We start from the raw sequence: 13684 nt of genomic DNA, 5'->3' as shown, positions 1-13684 counted from the left end.
CTTTGGGATTCTCTATGTACAGTATCATGTCATCTGAAAATACAGTTTTACTTTTTCTTTTCCAGTTTGAATACCTTTTATTTCTTCTTCTTGTCTAATTGCTGTGGCTAGGATTTCCTGTACTATGTTAAATAAGAGAGGTAAAAGCAGATAACCCTGTCTTAAGGAGAATGCTTGTAGTTTTTGCTCATTGAGTATGATGTTGGTAGTGGATGTATCATATATGGCATTTACTATGTTTAGGTATGTTCCCTCTATTCTCACTTTGCTGAGAGTTTTGATCATAAATGGGTCCTGTATTTTATCAAAAGCCTTTTCTGCCACTATTGATATGATCATGTGGTTTTTACCCTTCATTTTGTTTATATGGTGAATCACATTTATTGTTTTGCAAATGTTGCACCAACCTTGCATTCTTGAAATAAATCACACTTGATCATGACATATGATCTTTTTGAGGCATTGCTTTATTCAGTTTGCTAATATTTTGTTGAGGATTTTACCATCTATGTCCATGAGGGATATTGGCCTATAATTGTCTTTCTTTGTAGCATCTTTATCTGGTTTTAGAATTAGGATAATGTTGGCCTCATGAAATGAGTTTATGAGCCTTCCCTCCTCTTGAGTTTTATGAAGACAGTATTAGTTATTCTTGGAATGTTTGGTAAAATTCACCTGTGAAGGCACCTGGTCCAGACATTTTGTTGTTGTTGTTGGGAGTATTTTAATTACTGCCTCAATTTCATTAAATATAATCTATCTATTCAGGTTATCTTTCCTTCCTGATTTATTTTTAGAGAATTGTGTGTTTCTAGGAATTTACCCATTTTGTCCAGGTTGCCCAGTTTATTGACATATAATTGTTCATATTTTTTTTACCATCCTTTGGATTTCTTTGGTGTCACTTATTATTCTCCTCTGTCATTTCTGATTTTGTTTATTTGGGTATTTCCTTTTATTCTTGATGAGTCTGGTTAAAGCCTTTTGAATCTTATTTATCTTTTCAGAAAACCAACTCTTGGATTCATTGATTTTTTGTATCATTTTTTAGACTTTATTTCATTTATTTCTGTTCTGACCTTTATTATTTCCTTCCTTCTATTTACTCACTTTGGCCTTTGTTGTTCTTTTTAAAGTTCCTTTAAATGTGATGTTAGATTATTTATTTGAGCTTTTTCTTGTTTTTGAGATAGACCTGGAATGCTATGAATTTTCCTCTCAGGGTTGCTCTCTCAGTGTCCCACATATTTTGGATTGTTGTATCCTCATTTTCATTTGTTTTAAGGTAGCTTCTTATTTCTTCCTTGATCTCACTGTTGACCCCTTGATTGTTTGGTAATATGCTATTTAGCTTCCATGTCTTTGAATAATTTTCAATGTTCTTGTGATTAATATCTAGTTTCATAGCATTGTGTTCAAAGAAGATGCTTGATATGATTTCAATCTTAAATTTATTGAGACTTGCTTTGTGTCCTAACATATAATCTGTCCTAAAAATTATTCCATATCCATTTGAAAAATATGCATATTCTGCTCCTTTAGGGTGAAATGCTCTTAAGATATCAATTAAATCCACTTGATCTAGTGTGTGCTTTAAGGCTGCTGTCTCCTTGTTGATTTTCTGCCTAGAAGATCTATCTATTAAAGTTAATGGAGTGTTAAAGTCCCCAACTATGACTGTATTTCTGTCAATCTTTCCCGTTATGTCCATCAAGATTTGCTTACATATTTAGTGTTTCTATGTAAATGTTTACTAGGGTTATATCCTCTTGTTGAGTTGTTCCCCTTATCATTATGTAGTGTCTTTCCTTGTCTCTTACTGTAGCATTGGTTTTGTTAGATGTAAGTACTGCTACCACAGCTTTCTTTTTCTTTTCCATTTGCATGAAATATATTTTTCTATCCCTTTACTTTTAGTCTGTGTATATCTTTCGATCTGAGATAGGTCTTTTGGAGGCAGCATTTGTGTGGGTTTTGTTTTCTTATCCATTGAGCTACACTTTATCTTTTGGTCAGAGCATTTAAGCCATTTACATTGAAGGTGATTACTGATAGACACACACATCATGTTGTACTATTTTATTGTTAGACTGTTTTATTTCTGTTTTTTTTCTTTTTCTTCTTCTTAAAGCAAATTCATTGACATTTGTTGTAGTACTGGTTTGGTGTTAACAAACTCCTTTAGGTTTTTTTTTTCTCTTGTCTGAGAAGCTCCTTATTCTCCTTCAATTTTAGATGATAGCCTTGCTGGGTTCAGTAACCATGGCTGTAGGTCTTTGCTTTTCATCACCTTGAATATTTCACACTACTCCCTCCCGGCCTGGAATGTTTCTGTTAAGTATTTAGATGCCAGTCTAATTGGTGCTCCCTTATAGTAAAATATCTACTTTTCCCTTATGGCTTTTAGAATTCTGTCCTTGTCTTTAAGCCTTGTCATTTTAATTATGATGTATCTCAGTGTAGACATCTTTGTGTTCAACTTGTTTGGGACTCTTTGACTTTCCTGGATTTGTGTGTCTTTTTCTTTCACTAGATGAGGTAAGTTTTCAGTCATTATTTCTTTAAGTAGGCTTTCTATCTCTTGCTCACTCTCTTCTTTTTCTGGTATTCTCATGATGGGGATGTTATTATGCTTCATGTTGTCCAAAATGTTTCTTAAGCTCTCCTCGTTGTTTATTTTTTTTCTTTTTGCTGCTCTGGTTAACTAATATTTTCTACTTTGTCTTGCAAAACACTGATTTGATCCTCTGCTTCATCAATCTACTATTTTTCCCTTCCAGTGTATTATTTATTTCAGATATTGTATTCTTTATTCCCACTGGTCCTTTTCCATGTCCCTTTCCATGCTGTCAAGTAAGCTTATAATCATTACTCTCAACTCTTTATCCGGTGAATTTTTTGCCTCCATTTCATCTAGTTCTTCTGGGGAATTCTCTTATTCTTTCATTTGGGGTCTGTTTGTATGTTTTCCCATTTTGACTGCTTCTTTGTATTTTCCACATTAGTTGTTAAACTAATCAGTCATTAATTTGATCAATAGTTAAGCTAATGAAACTGTAGTCAGCACCCCAGCTTAAGCACCACATGTGGGGCAGAATAATTCCTGTGGGCAGCCTATTGCTTCCCCTCAGGCTGATGCCCCTTGGAGAGGAGTGTTCTGCCTGAGAAAAAAATGGCTTCTGCAGTATGGGGAATGACTTAGCACAGGGATCCTGGTAGCTAATTCTTCAGTTCTCCACCCAGAGTCACCAGCCCTAGACTCTTTTCAAGTGCTTCTAGTCCATTCTTCCCTCCCTCTGATAGACCCAGGGTAAATGGGTGCAAAAGAAATTTTGTGTGTTGGCTCTTTAAACAGACTCTCTGTGTCTCCAGCTTTCTATCCCTGGCAGATAGAAACCCTGTTGCTCCTCACAGCTGGATGTTACCTGGGTTCCTTTCCGGCTCTGGTGCTGTATGCTGGGGAGCCTAGCTTGGGATTTAGATCCTACACTTTACAGGCAGAACCCCATCCCCAGCTGCTGAAATATCCCTCTGGACCTTTAGCTGCCACCCATGGGAGCCCAGCAGCCCTCTTCAATCTCCTCCACACTGCCTACTAGTCCTGTTGTGGTGAAATGGTTTCTTCCATCTGTCTTTGGTTATAAGGCTTCTCTCCAGCCAGTGTGATGGATGATTTCTCTACAGTTTAGTTTTAATTCCTCTGCCCTCTTGGATAGTCCTCCAATGATCTCCAATTCTTTATTGATTTAGAGGTGATATTGAACTACTGGTCACCCTTGTAAATAGCATGTTTCTTAAATTAATTTAATTAACTTTTCTTCAAACATTTACAAAACATGAACTATACTTAAATGTAGCAATTCAGGCCAAATAACACATCCATTCATCATTTACTGACAAATGCTGGATACAAAGAACAGATTCAATCTTAAAAGGATAGCTATATTTTCATTTGTATACATTTTATACTACCTATCTCTCCTTCCCCCACACCTCCTCTGGATTAATGAGGCCATCAGATATGTCTTTACCCAGAATAGTACTGGAAAGAAGGGACATGGAGATACACTGTCCAGATTCCTACTTGAAAAAACACACATTGTCTCAACTACTAAGAGATTTGTCAGCCCCCCCGGAGATTGCCTTAGCAATAGAAAGCCACCTTGCCCAAGAGTGGTCTATAGCCAAAGAATGATTGAGGCCAGGTTGTAAAGGCCTGGCTATTTCGTTCCAATATGATTTAACACATGTTCCAGCAATCCCTATGGAGTAGGTATTTCAAGGTATTTCAGGCCTGTATCACAGCTCACCTTTTCCTTGTGAGCAATCTTTCCTGCTCTTCCATGACCCACCACTACAGTCTACCTCAGAGTTTGCTTTCCGAAGAATTTCCCGCAGGTGTCTTGCTGGCATCCGGCCCCATTTGAATTATAGCTTGGGCGGTAGGCTTTTTCAAATAAGCCATTCAGTATGAGTTGCTAGTGATACTTGTATAGATTATATGGCTGTGCCCTAAAAATGGCAATAATTCCAATATTTCATTTTTATATATGGCACTTAAGGTATGATAACAAAAAGTCGTGGCAATAATATGTGGCAGCAAAAGTAATAAGTAATGCTACTTAAAATACAAACAGAAAGCCAAAGCTAGAATGATTTTGTTCCTCTGATGTGTCAGACATTGTCATTGAGAGCCTCTCTGTATGGATGGTGCTTTAAAGGGGTGAAATAAAAATAATGTAAGACTACTAATCAACAGAAAAAAACAACTAACTACTTCCTCGCTGTTGGAGAATTGACACACTGGAGATGATCTGCAGAAAGGGCCTCTTATCTAACCTGAAGTCTCAAACTGATACCCAAGAATTTCCTTAGGATGAACTAGGCCCTAAAATGTCCCCCAGAATAAGCATAGCAGGAAGGATTTTTCCAGACACCCGTTTTGAATTTCTTCCTGGTGAGAGGACTGAAGTGAGACTTACTGTCAGGCATAGAGAATGAAGTCATGTGTGACTTGATATCACCTGGCCGGTCTAGATGCAGTCTTCTTTCAGGCTTGATTGGCCCATAAGCACAGGGTAATCAATCACCCCAGTGTAGGGAGTTCACTGAAGAGGTGCATGCAGACAGGGGTACTGATTATAAACCTCACCAGAAAACAGCTTTGTGAAGAAAATGAGAATTTTCTGTGTGATTTGTTTAATTTAAGTTAATAGAACCTTGGCAGGGTGGCTCAGTTGGTTGGAGCACTGTCTCATATGCCAAGAGGTTATGGGTTCAATTCCCAGTCAGGGTATATATGTAGTTTATGGGTTTGATCCATGGTTGGGGTACATGCAGAAGGCAACTAATCCATATTTTTCTTTCAAATCACTGTGTGTGTCTCTCTCTCTTTCCTTCCTCTCTAAAATTAATAGAAACATATCATCAGTTGAGGATTAAACAAATTAATGGAGAAATATAAATTATACAGATGTCTTCTTATCCTATCAGAAATGAGTCATCTAATCTGAAACTCATAATGCTGGTTTACATGCACACTGTAAATTTAAAGACATAAAAAGTTACTTAAAACTGACAGTGCTTAGAAAGCAGGCACTCAATAAATACTGCATGGTGAACGAAACTACTTCAAACATTATTATTTTCATTAGTAGTAATATAAAAAGATTCTTTGCTTTTGGTATGCATTAGTTTTTAAATATAGCCATTAATTTGTAATTAGATATAGATAAATATACTTTTGTACATGTACCCATTGATTTCTAAGTCAACATTCCATAGGTAATACAGGTTCAATTTTACTTTTGAGAACTCCAGAAGAGAAATGGTTCTTTCCGGCCTCAACTGTAAGAAGCCCAAGCAAGAGTCCTGGTTCATTTTATTGTCTAATATTTTACAAAAGACTATTTACAACCTGCTCCTATCATTGTCAAAATATAAGGCATCTCTGTTCACTTACTCATTCATAATGCAGCACTTAACATTTTTTCATAGAAAATAATCTCAGATGATCTGCTCTCAAACTTCCATCCAAAACTCAGAGGAAAGAAAGAATATTTATGGAAATGTGGCAGATTTGCAGTCTATTCATTTTATTCTTAAATGAGGCTGATCTCTCTGAGGAAATATGCAAGGGTTATACTATTTGATTTATTTGTCTAATTATAATAGCCATTCAAACAAGAATAATATTTAAAAAATAGTAGTAGAAGATATGTATGCCTTTTAGTATGTCTTTTTTTCACTTACTTTAAACACTTTTGATTTGGGATCTGTTAGAGAATTTGGTCCAAGCTACAAACTTGCTTTCCAGAAAATCTAAATCTACAAAAAATATGTATGTATACACACTTACTTTTAAGTTACTTTCACTAATAAATAGACTCACTGATGCTCCCTTATGACCTTAAAGGGCCCATAAATAGGCGATCCAAGATGATGGCAGAGTAGGTGAAAATTACACTCACCACCTCCCAGGACCAAACTGGAATCATAACTAAACTATAGAACAACCAGCTGAATATGAGAATCCACAAATAGGAATGAAATTTCTGGTAGGAGTCCACTCTGACCCTCGTGTTTATCATCATGCATCCTACAGGCTATTGACTTCAACTAATGTTTTATTGTTCATTTATTAGAAAATTTAAGCAGAATATTGAGTTTCTTCAAAGGACTTTTTATAAACTACTAAGGTTATTTTATCATTTGACCTACTAATACGATTATTTAAATAAATAGATTTTCTGATATGAGAACATATTGGCATTCCTGAACTAAACCTACTTGGTCTTGTTTATTTTTTGCTGGATTTGGGGAACTTTTTAATATAATTACTCTCAACAAAAGAGTGCTTTTTATCACTGCCAGCATTCAACATTATTCTGGAAGTGTGGCAATATAATATTGCAGAAACAAAAACAAACAAAATGCAAATACATTAGCAGATAAATGCTGGTAAGAAAGATACCAAAAAATAATCATTTTTGCAAATGATCATTTGCAAAAAACAGTCTTGCAGAATTATTTCTTTTTAAAAGCTTTGAATAAGAAATTACATTGATATGGTGAATTAGAAACTAAATATACAAATTGTTCTTCCCTCATGATGGCGAAAATTATTTCAAAACACAATGAGGAAAAGTTCCTATTCACAAAAATAAATAATTCCTATTATTTGAAAAGAATTATTCAAAAAACAAAAACATTGTTAAATGACATTTAAAGATTTGTGTAAATGAAAGGAACATATATGTCTATGAAATGCTCCAAATTAAAGTAACTATAGTGATTTTAATGACTATATAAATGAAATTATTTTGGAATTTAATGTAATAATTTTAATTTTATCATAGAAAAAATATAAAGGAGAATAGTAAAATAACATTTTTTCATATTAGCTATTAAACTGTTTCAGAAAATTAGAATAGGTGTTAGAAGTATACAGCTTTTGCAAAATAAAAATAACTTAACAATTAAACAGAATAGAAAATCCACAGATAGATCCAAATGTGCATAAATATTTTTTACTGGTAAAATATTTCAAAATTTTGTCAAGGCTTTTATTCAACGAATGATGTGGAAAAATATATATTTAGGTTTTTATATCACATATTACCATAAAATATATTTTATATGCATAAAAGTTTAAAAGAAATCATTAAAAGACAAAACAGTAAAAATTAATATTTGTGTTTTTTTTCAGGGTAGTTAAGGTCTTTGTGATAGATGTAAATGTAGAAATGAAGAAGAGTATTCTTGGATTTTACTACATAAAAGTTTAAAACATTTGTTTATCAAAATCACCTGAAAACAAACTGGGGGAAATGGAGGGATTTATTGTAAATAGTTAATGTCGTTAATATACCAGAAAGAAAGAAAGAGGTTCCACCCTTCGAGACAGCATGGTTGGAAGTGGAGAGCTTTATGCTAAGTGAAATGAGCCAGGTGGTGAAAGGCGAATACCATATGATCTCACCTATAAGTGGAACCTAATCAACAAAACAAACAAGCGAGTAAAATACAACCAAAGACACTGAAATAAAGAACAAAGTGACAGTAACCAGAGGAGAGACATGAAGAGGATTACCGGGGAAAGATGGGGAAGAAGGACCATCAATGCAGATGTAAAGGACCCTGGACAAAATAAAAGGAAGGGAGGATTTTGTGTGGGAGGTGGGGTGGGTAAGGGGGGGGGGAGTGGTTGTGGTAAAACAGACAACTGCACTTGAGCAACAATGAAAAAAAAGAAAAAGGCTTCCTGGTTATATTATATTCATATACATCTTGTCAATTATAGTTCTTTACATCAAAAAAAGGAATTGTTTAAGCAATTTGAAAGGCAGCATGACTTTGATAAAACAAACTAAAAATGAAAAAGGCAATTCACAAAAATAAAAATGGATGTTCCAAATGCTGCAAATATTTAGCAATAAGCAGTCATAGAAATACACATTTTAAAAATAACATGAAATTCCTACCTTTTATGAATAGAAAACAATAAAAAGAATGATGCATCCGGCATGAGGGAGAACGTGTGTACTATGCACTCAGGGACACTGCTAAGAAAGTAACTTTGTCACATATCTGGCCATGTCTGTATCTGCATCTGTATCTGTACTTCCGCATCTGTCCAGACACTTTCAGTGAGCTAACACGATACTGTTGCATTCAGCTCAGTCATTTGTATCCAAATTCAAAATTTTATGTTTGGTTATATTTAAACCATTTTTATAATAAATATTTTAGTAGCTCTGTACCAAAAAATAAAAAGAGGTTCCCACCAAAGTATGAAGTTGAAATCGTTTGATATCCTTACATTTTAAGTCTATAGATTGCATTCCAAACCAATGATCGGAATCCTCGGAACTTGCTCCCAAGCTTTGAAATTGCAATAGTGTCAGTAAGCTTCTCTCAGATCGGCATCACCACGGTGGCTGGTCAGCTCATGGTTTAGAGCTGTGCTGTGATCCTCTGTAAAGGGAGCAGTGGACGATGATCAAGGATTTTGTTTGCAATGGAAACACCTGGACCAAAACCACAGTCCTGTGTTTCAGATCCTTTGGAATTAAACTAAGCACACTGCTGAGCATTGTAAATAATAGATGCTTTAGCTCTTTTAGAAATGAGAGGCAAATGAACCACACAGTCTGACTAAAGGCTTAGCAAGCTGGACATGACCAAATGGTGTGGAGACCTATGAGAAAAATACTACAGTTAGTGAACCAGCAGGGAGAGAATGTTATTTGTCTAAAATTTTCAAGAACAGATGGGGCCTCTTGTGGTTGGAATTGTTCATTCATAGATGCACTGAAAACAAAGAGATAGTTGCGCTTTCCCTACAGGATAGATCATGGAAACGTAGCAATACAGTTTTGTAATCATTCATTCATTCATCCATTCATTCTGTTTATTTAATATGTACAAATACCAAACACGGGTCCAGCCACTGTAAAAAGTTAACAAAAAAATAAATAAAAAGTATCTCTGGAAACCAAAAGCATTACTCGGTATCATTGTATAACATTTCATTTCTGATCGCTACACTAACACTGCCCTTCTCTGAAAGTTCAGTTGACGGAGAGCAGACGAACCCATTGAATTCAGCCTCAGGCAAGAAACACACCTTTTACTCAAAAAACCCTTCTGACTGTGGCCACAGTTTGTCTCCGTTATTGTTCGTATGATATAAGATTTCCGACACCTTTCTCCAGCTCCAGGTCAGGGTTTTGTGCCCCCTACACTTCATTTCTCAAGGAAACTGTCTCCTTTCTCCTGAGCAACCTGCTGCTGCCTATTTTGCCTAACTGGGTTTCTTGAAGCTGTCTAATTCAACAAATGACTCTAAAAAGAAACTGGTTGGAAACCATAATAAGCCCAGTTTTTAAAGTCATCACGTTAATACATCCCAAAAGTTGAGGAGATCCAACCAATTGTGTCATTGAGACTGACAGATTACAGAACCAGCTGACTCAGTGGCTCATATATTAATAACATCTGAATGAACTGTCATTCCCTGTGTATGATTTTTTATTGACAAGGCATTTAATTATTATGAATTGCAACCAAAAAAGGTGTCATATTAATTCTTTAAGTATTTTGCTGAACTGAAGTTATACCCATGGGAAGAGTAAAATTCAACCAAGATACTTCTAGAAAATTTGACACAACCTCATAGGGCAGTTATTCTTGTTATTTCTTGTTTTCAGCTATTCTTTTTCCATATACCTTCTCTTTAGAATTTTGCAAATTAAGATATATCTGTCTTATAATTTTCTTTTAAATATATTGTAATAAGAAAGTATGTGTTTGTGCCTCAGCAACTGAGATTCTAATATAAATGCATACAATGGTTTCAAATAATGTTTTCAAATTAAAAGTGTTAGACTAAAAAATATATGGAAAATTATTTGTTATGAGGGGTAAACCTCTGACTCCTCAGGTTTCCAAGGAGTGCTAAGATGATTTCTGATTCTTATGAATTTTTTACAGCTGCTCACAGGAAAGAAGTAAGCCACCCGATAAAGGAGCCACATCTTTTTATATTTCTCAAGGGGTAAAGTCAACACCTTAAAAGTTTATAAAAGCACTGGAGCTTTGGCCTCTTTTATTCTCTCTTTGCTCAAATTCCGGGTCAGCCTGTCTGTTATGAAATCCGTGTTTTCCCTCAGGTGAGAGGTCCCGAGTACGGGCCCAGGTGGACTGGAGAGTAGACTGCGTCCGAAAGTCCACTTGGTGGCATACCTAAGACGTGCCTGACAACCTGGATTGGAACAGTTATAAATCTAACACTAAAAAATGTCCATTAGTCTGACTCGACCTCTGTGTAAATGGATTCCACATTTGGGTAGAGAACAGGGAGGATGTCTGTTGACAGCCAATAACCTCAGTGGAGTCAATACACTATTTGTGGAGCACTCATTTCCTTACCTGCTGATGGTACTGATTTTTGGTTACTTGTGGGGCCAGCTCTGTAAACTTTAGAACCATAAAAATCCACCCAGACAAAATGCAAATAGTATCTCCATACGGATTATTACTTCAGCACTTTTAGGATTCAGAGAGGCCACCCTAGTGATGCAAAAGTTTTCCTTAACTTTCCTTGTTCTACTTATTATTGACTATTTTTGATTAGTGCCTTCCTTGCCATGGTTATTTTTCAGTGTATTGTGCAATTTGTAATATTCTGCAAAGGTATCCTGGAAAAACAAAATGTGTCCTCGCTCTGGACTTATATTTTGTTTGCAATTTAAACTTTTTAATAGGCTAAGGCTAACACACAACGGCTAATCGACCCCAGGGGTATCTCCTAGTCTATGATTTATTTTTTCTCTGTTAGGACACAGTCACCAGGTTTAGTCCAGGTTTTGTCCAGGTTTTGTCCAACATACAAAATAAAGTGTACGGAAACACCCAGCATTTTTACTGAACAATAATTTTGCCAAGTGACGCTATCCAAAATACATGGACTCAAAGGTTGCTTGCCACAGAAAAGAGAAAGTATTTCATATAGGTTAAAGCAAGTTTTTACTCTATGGTGATTGTTTTGCTATTTAGAGTATATCCTGAGATGAGCGTTTTTCTGTCATTATGTTTCTGTGTACCACTTTCTGTTTCAAGTTAGAGCCAAATCTTTCGTGAATATGAAACTGGTTCACATCAATCAAAAATTTCTGTCAATTGCTTCCCTGAATCTTATTTTCTTGACCAAAAAAATCCAATTAATACCTAAGAGAAATATCCATTCCTTCTTACAAACAAGTCATACGAGTTTAACCTTGATGAATAAAGATAGAGAAACACCAGATGAAATCAGCTATTTGGAATGAAAATGTTAACAGTAATATAGCATGTTTAGTAAATAAGAAAGAGTTACAAAAGTGTTTTTCTTTTTCAGGGAATGTGGGCAATGGAATAAATCTTTTGTTTACAAAATTGCTTAGTTTTAAAAAATTGTGGCACAATCCATAAGCCACATTATTAAAATAGGTGTACCATAGTCCTCCTGTTCTCTGTGAATGATAGCTAATAACTGTCACAACCAGAATGATGAGGAAATGAAGAGATGGTCACAGATAGATGGACAGGTTTAATTGAGTGGTATAGTTTTCTATGTGCTATTATTAATAAATAGTATTTATTATAATTTCAGTTGAATTTACTATAAAAAACAATGCAGTGAATCTGAAGTAAAACTGAATAATTTGATTTTTAACTATTGTGTTTATCTCAAGACATAATACCTCTTAAAATATTAAGAAGGTGTAGTCATTATTATTTTTAATAGTATGTTAGATATTTAGACAGTAAACTTTCCCATAGAGTCTGTCTTTGACATTTGGGCTAACTTATTCCTCCTCATGTTTGTTGTTCTCTATCTCATTATCCTTATCTTGATTTCTTTGAGGCATTTATCTACTAAATAAAATGATTTATTTACATTTTCAATGTGCCCTACATCCGTCCTCCTTCACTAGAATGTGAATACTAATACTCCTGAAGAAACTTCATAGCACCATTTCTAAGTACTGTTTATTGATTGAGTTTCAAAGCAATGAGGAAATCTTATCATTTGTAGCAATGTGGATGGACCCTGAAGTCATTACGCTAGGTGAAATTAGTCAGACAGAGAAATACAAATACCACATTATCTCACTCACATATGGAATCTAGAACAAAACAAACAAACAAAAACACCTAACTTAGAAAAATTTGTGGTTACCAAAAGGGGTGAGTGCAGGGGAAATTGGAAGAAGGTGGTCAAAGGGTACAAACTTCCAGGTTTAGATAAATACATACTAGAAAATGTAATGTACACATGTAACTATAGTAAACTCTGCTATATGATATAAAAGAAAGTCTTTTAAAAAGTAGATCCTAAGAATTCTCATCACGAGGGTTTTTTTTCTTTTCCTCATATCTATATGCATTGATAGCTGTTCACGAAACCTATTACAGTATAACCATTTAACAGTATATGTAAATGAAACCATCATGCTGTATACCTTAAACTTACCCAGTAATGTATATCAGTTATTTTTCATTAAAACTGGAAAGAAAAGAGATTAGATTAGACTGACAAAAAATGGATGAGGTAGTTAGTGCTCTTCCATGCCCACCTCCTTTCCTGCCAAATATCACTTTTTATACTATTACATTGTTAAGGTGTAATACAATTATATTTTCTTCTACAATCTCAATTTCCACAGGTACTTAGTCTTAATTCTGGGTGTAAACTAGTTAAATGTTCATTATCATTCCTCCTACCACAGTTTCTCCTTTTCAGGGTCTACATTTTGATTAAGCACTGACTTACTGCAGTTGGCCACTGGAAAAATTTCGCAAAAACAGTCACTAAATGCCGTTTGAGTTCTGTGATGTTTAAGGATGCCTCTCCATTGTGTTCGCGCTTAAAGCTTGTATCAGGAGGATGTATTATTATTATTATTGAGTCACATTTACTTTCTACATAAACATCATTTCTTTGTTTCCTGACATTTAAGTAGTAGTGGAGAAGTCTAAAACCAGCCACAACTTCTCACCCTTACAGGTAATGTGACTTTGTACCTTAATACATGAATGTTTCTTTTCTCCCCTGTAATCCAATAATATGCCAGGTCATGTATTAATGTTGATTATTCTGGATTGATTTTTTTAAAAGAACTGTGCTGTCTCCTCTTTA

Source organism: Sturnira hondurensis, unplaced genomic scaffold (genome assembly GCF_014824575.4).
Source record: "Sturnira hondurensis isolate 20B ecotype Veracruz unplaced genomic scaffold, ASM1482457v3 Scaffold0015596, whole genome shotgun sequence".
Lineage (NCBI taxonomy): Eukaryota > Metazoa > Chordata > Mammalia > Chiroptera > Phyllostomidae > Sturnira > Sturnira hondurensis.
Note: the sequence above shows the minus strand (reverse complement) of the source record.